The sequence below is a fragment of the Adiantum capillus-veneris genome, chromosome 12 (genome assembly GCF_014529385.1).
Source record: "Adiantum capillus-veneris isolate H3 chromosome 12, ASM1452938v2, whole genome shotgun sequence".
Lineage (NCBI taxonomy): Eukaryota > Viridiplantae > Streptophyta > Polypodiopsida > Polypodiales > Pteridaceae > Adiantum > Adiantum capillus-veneris.
The window spans coordinates 55,760,922-55,767,080 of NC_140942.1; positions in this window are offsets into that span (position 1 = coordinate 55,760,922).

Here is a 6,159-nt window from a genome sequence, read left to right on the forward strand (position 1 = left end):
CAACAAACAGACCAAGATCAACAAGTCTAGCAAGTGAAAGAAGATTACGTTGAAGATCTGGTACTTGTAATACTCCTCGCAAAATTCGAGTGGAAGAAGATAAGGTACCAAGATATAAGTCTCCAATATCCTTTACTTGACAAGTAGTATCATTAGCAAGATAAACAACACGTTGAACTGGCAATGGATGATAGTTATGGAGCCACTTAGACTGATATGTCATATTTCCTGTAGCACCAGAATCGACAATAAAAAGTGATCCATCAAGTACATGAAGTATTCTTTCTGGAGCAGCTGAACATAGGACGTAGCTTGTTTATGGTACAATGTTGTTTCGATGTTCAATAGCATATGCTCTACTCCGATCTATGTCGAATCGATGCTTATATTAAATATGAGTGGGATGATCAGATCGTCCACAATATTCACAAGAAGAAGAAGAAGAGTCTCTAGATAAACGTGGTTGTTTTGTGGTAATATTGTGTTCTTCATCATATTGACGTGCCCAACAATCATCTTCAGTATGGCCATTTCTGTTGCAGTAAGAACATTGCTTATTAGGAAATTTGAGACGAGAGAAAATATTACCGCGACGGCCACCTCTGCGGTTTCCTCGTTGAAATGGACGCCTTCGAGCATAAAAAGCACATTCCACCTGTTGTGACTCAGTCTCCTCTTGTGAAATCATAGCTGTATCGTGACCAGCATTCTCACGTACTTGACGTTGAGAGTATTCAATTAAAGACATACAAGCTTGGTCAAAATCAAGACCATCTTTATTAGAGAGAATAGTAACAATGTTATCATAAGAAGAGTCCTTCACCATATCAAGGAGAAGTGTAATCAGTTGCTTTTGTGGAACAGGATCACCGGCAGCAGCAAGTTGATTAATAATATATTTGAAAGATTCAGTATGTCCCGTCATGGCAGTACCAACTTCATATTGTAACTTGTTAAGCAACCCTCTCAAATAAAGTATTTCTGTAACAGATTTCTTCTGAAAGTTTGCAATAAGGTACTTCCATACGTCGTGGAAAGTAGGCAGCTCATACATGTCAAGCAAAAGGGAATCAGTAAGAGCAGAAAGAATATACCGATGAGCTACTTTATCACGTCGTTGCCAATCCGTATAGGCAACATTCCAATCTTCAAATACAGGTCCTTCAGCGATAAGCACATTATCATTATCCGTATCAACAGGCCGAGGCGGACAAACATGGTTTCCAAGAACAACAACGGAGAGTTCATCGCCTTCAAGAATTAACAACATCTTTGCTTTCCAACCTGGAAATCCTTGACCTTGGAAAGGAGGAATAGAACACTGGCCAGAAGGAAAGCCGTTGACGAGAATATTCATAGCCATATCTTGTTGCGAGAAGACGTATAAGATAAGATCGTAGAATCTGCACACCATATATGGTGAAGGCCGCAATTGAGAATGAGAGAGATATGAGTACTGCGTTCTGTCAACGATAAACGTAAGAAGAATGCTCAAGGAACGTCCAAAGATGTGAGAGACGTCACCCAAAAAAGGCAGGGTAAAGGAGACGTTAATAATAAACGAGTCCTCAAAATAGAGTGGCGTGAGACGCAAGATTGACGGCCACAATACGAATAGCAAAAATATAAATCTTCTCGAAAAAGTTAACGCCAAAACTTTCTGCTGCGAACTCCGATTGACGCAAACCTAGAACTCAAATCGAAGAGCTCGAAGAGACGAACAAGTTTTGGATGAAAAGTGCCATTGCATTACGCTCCATCGCGCTTTTCCCGTTTCTCCAAATTTTGAGCAGAACAGCAAGAAAAATTGAGATGAAGTTCAGGGTGTTATCAACAAGAAAACGTAATCAACGATTAGATTGATTAGAAATAAACGCCACATAAAACACTAATCATATTCTTCTTAACACAAAACAACCACAGTTAACAAAAATCAACGCTCAAAAATAAAATTTGTAGCAATTTTGAATCTTACATGCGAATCGCATACACATACTGTTGTGTCACCATGAATTGAATCAGCGCGTGATCGTTACCGCTCTGATACCATGTTGAGATGTAGAGAGAGAGAGAGAGAGAGAGAGAGAGAGAGAGAGAGAGAGAGAGAGAGAGAGAGAGAGAGAGAGAGAGAGAGAGAGAGAGAGAGAGAGGAGACAAGAGACACACCATATACGCTCCCAAAGACTGATTCATATTGAGGACAAGATACAAATATATAGGTGAGACCAAGTTCAGTAGAGTGAGCAATATATAGCTCCAACAGGCCACAGTAGGTAAATGCCTAGAAACAATTGGAGTAAAAGACCCCACCCTGAGGCTTCAGGAAGGGATTAGAGAGTTGGACAGGCCTCAACTAAACACTAGGCCAGTACCATTGAATAAGGTTGGAGAATATTGCAAGGGAGAAGATGGAAACACCACGCTACCAGTAGAATTCCAAGGAGTAGTTTCCAAAGCTATTCTTGACAGTGGAGCGGGAGTTGCTATCGCCACCAAGGAAATCTGGAAAAAATGGGAAAAACCAACTTTGAGGGCTACCAGAATGAGACTGCAATTGGCAGATGGGTTCATGGAGAAGCCTCTAGGACTCTTAGAAAAAGTGATTGTCGCTTCGTGCGGAATCGAGTATGAGCATATATTTGCAATAGTCGATTTTGACAAAAATAACAAGTATGAGATCATCTTGGGACGACCATTCATGCGACAATTGAAGATGGTCCAAGATTGGGGTTATGACCACATATACCTCAGACATGCCGAGACAACAACTAAAATACACTAGGAGAAAAAGAGACAGTAGAACCACCAGAACAAGAAGAGTTTTACAACTCCTCTGAACATTTGGAAGTAAATGATGATGCAGATAATGAGTGTTCAGACTCCTCAAGTGAGCCTGGAAATGAAACCGAGAATATCAAGTTTTATGATTTTGCTAATCAACACCCTAGACGCCAGGAACGCTATAGGAGTAAACGATCAGGAAACAAAGCGAGAGAGAACCTGATGCCCAAGATAAAAGGTAAAACTCACTATTTGATGCTTGTAAAAGCAGAGGATTGTGTAAAAGATCAAATATCAGGAGGATTCTCAAAAGATCGAAAAGAAAGAACGCAAGAGGAAATAAAACAGGTACAAAAAGCTAAAACAGAAACAAAATCACAAAAATCTCAAAAATCAAAAAACCAAACAACAAAAAACCAAACAACAAAAAACCAAGAGTGGACCAAATTGGAGCGTAAACAGAAATACCAAGAACTGAAACGGTCTTTGCGTGAGATATGGACTACTGAAGAAGATAGTGATGGTAAAGGGGAGTCAGAAAAGGGGAACATGAATGTACCATAACACTATCAGAAATTTACTATCCAGGACAGAAAAATCATCATGACACCACCAGTCACGGAAAGAACCAACCAAGAATCTTACGATGGGCCTGAAAATGCAAAAAAAATAAACCTCGCAGAACCAGGTGAAAAGTCTCAACCGGTCTATATAGCTAACGATTTAGATCCTAAAGAGGAAGAACAACTAACCCAACTTCTCAAGAAGTATAAAGATGTATTTGCTTGGTCCTATAAAGACCTCAAAGGAGTTGATCCATCGATATGCCAATATACAATTCCTTTGAAATCGGATGCAAAACCTAGCAAACAATGTCCTTATACATATAATGACACATTTGCTAAACGAATCAAAGAGGAAATTGATAAACTGATGGAAGCTGAATTCATCTATGAAATCGAACATACAGATTGGGTGTCACCCATTATGGTAGTTCCCAAAAAGAATGGAAAATTGCGAGTGTGTGTAAACCTTAAAAGGGTAAATGCAGCCACCATAAGGGATAATTATCCCTTACCAATCACAGAGCATGTACTTGAGCGAGTGGCCGGGAAACGGGCTTATTCCTTTTTGGATGGGTTTTCAGGATACAACCAACTAGCAATAGCAAGGGAGCATCAACACAAAACAGCATTTTCCACAAAATGGGGAATTTATGTGTATCGAGTTATGCCGTTTGGCTTAACTAATGCCCCAGCCACTTTCCAAAGGTTAATGACGCATGCAATCAAGGAATACCTAAGAATATTCTTAGAAATTTACATGTATGGTCTTTGTGTACACTCTCTTCTATGAGAGGAACATATTGACCATTTGCAAAAGAAAAATGCAGGACATATCGAATATGTCTTAACCCTGAAAAGTGTGTATTCATGGTTAAGCAAGGCCGCATCTTAGGACACATTGTCTCAACAAATGGCATAACCATAGACCTAGACAAAGTCAAAGTCATTGTAGACCTACCCAGGCCTACTAATGCGAAACAAGTGCAATCCTTCATGGGACACTGGCGATATTATCGAAGATCATTAGGAAAAATATGAACCCTCTAGGGGCCCTTTGGGATTAAGGTTAATTAGAGGCCAGCCAATAGGAAGAGGGTGGTGGACACACTCTATACCCTCAAAAAAGTAGGGGGACAAGGTAGCCTTACACCTCTTAATGGCCTCTTACCTAGTGAGAAGGTAAGGGAGGGGGGGGGGGGGGGGGGGACCACTTTGACCTTTTTTCCCCCACTTTTTGGCCCGGATTTAAAAATACACTAAAAATTTCAAAATTTAAAAAAATTTAAAATTTCAAGTTTTCCCTCCTTAACACTAGGTTGGTAATGGGACACTTTTATGTCCTGGGACACTTTTATGTCCTGTTAAGTGACCATTTTCCTTGAATTATGTCAAGAGTTTCAAAATTGATGTTGAGGTGCTATCTATCTAGAAAGTTGTCTCATGAGCTGAAAAAAACTCGGCATTTTTTTGGAATATCAATTCCATCTTTAACCTTGTCCTTGCACAACATTTCACAACCTAAACTGTGTGAAAAAACGGGTCCTGTTTTTGGCTTTTTTCAACTTTTTGCAACTATACCACTCTAGAATTCATGTTTGTGAGGTCTATAATGCTAGAGAACTATCTTTAGTAGTCCTCAACATGTCCCTATGCTTCTAGGGAGAAATAAATGTTAAAGATGTAAGTTATGACCAAATTACAAAAATTGTCAAATCCTGTTTTTTAGCCAATTTTAGCTCTTCTATGATTTTTTTGGTGGCTTTCATGATATCCAAATGTAGTTTTGATTTTCTATGTCCCATATTGTAACATAAAGCTAATATTCCTTGAGTTTTGGGACACCTAATACCCTATTTTGCATAGTACACAACGATGGTTAATTTTTTCTATTATAGAAGAAAACGAAACATTCTAGTATATCAAGTATAGCTTTTTCAATATTGCTACTTTCTTGTGACAACTATATGCATTTTGTAGGTAGTAACCATATCTAGTCATAAGGATCAAATTTGGCTAGATATTCAATAGTTTCTATGGGATTCTACAACTCATAATGTTGAACCCAGTTTTTTTCATGTTTGCTGTATTTAGCACTTCATCTTTGTCCCCAAGATTCCCCTTGGTAAGAGATGTATTATTCTTTTGACATGCTCCATGGCTCCTTATGAACCTAAAGGAAAATAGGCAACTAAGAAAACATGCATATATTATTTGTATTCAGTGTGGCTATAGAAACATTGATGATAGGTTTGCAGAATGGTAAAAATTCAACTTTTTTGTACCTATTTCTTTTGGCAAAACAAAAAATAGTGAGTGAGAAGCAATCATATGTTCTGATCACCAACCCATTGAAGCTAACTAGGGAATTTATCTCAAGTCCTACAAAAATCCCTAATCTTATTTTTATACAAAAAAACGTAAGAAATGACTGTTTTGATGAAAATGTATTGGTCCATCAACTTTGGAGGCTTGGTGTGACCAAAAGATGAGAAATTTTACAAGTCTCTTATTTTTTCCATGTGTAGTAGGCCTTGAACTATAACCTCATGAAAGGATTTTACAAAACGAGTGGATCTACTATAGTTTTGGAGGTTTTTTTCAAAACCCTGAAAGGACACTTTTATGTCCTGTTAGGTTACCAACCTAGTGTTAAAAGGTCCCCTAACCTATTTCATGGTCAAAAAAGTATTTTTGACCTCCAAAAGTCAAAAACGTGCACTAAAAAATTCTAAAAAATTATATTTTTTCAAAAAATTTCAAAACATCATTTTCCACCCTCCAAAGTCTTTCCAAACCTATTCTATAGCTAAAA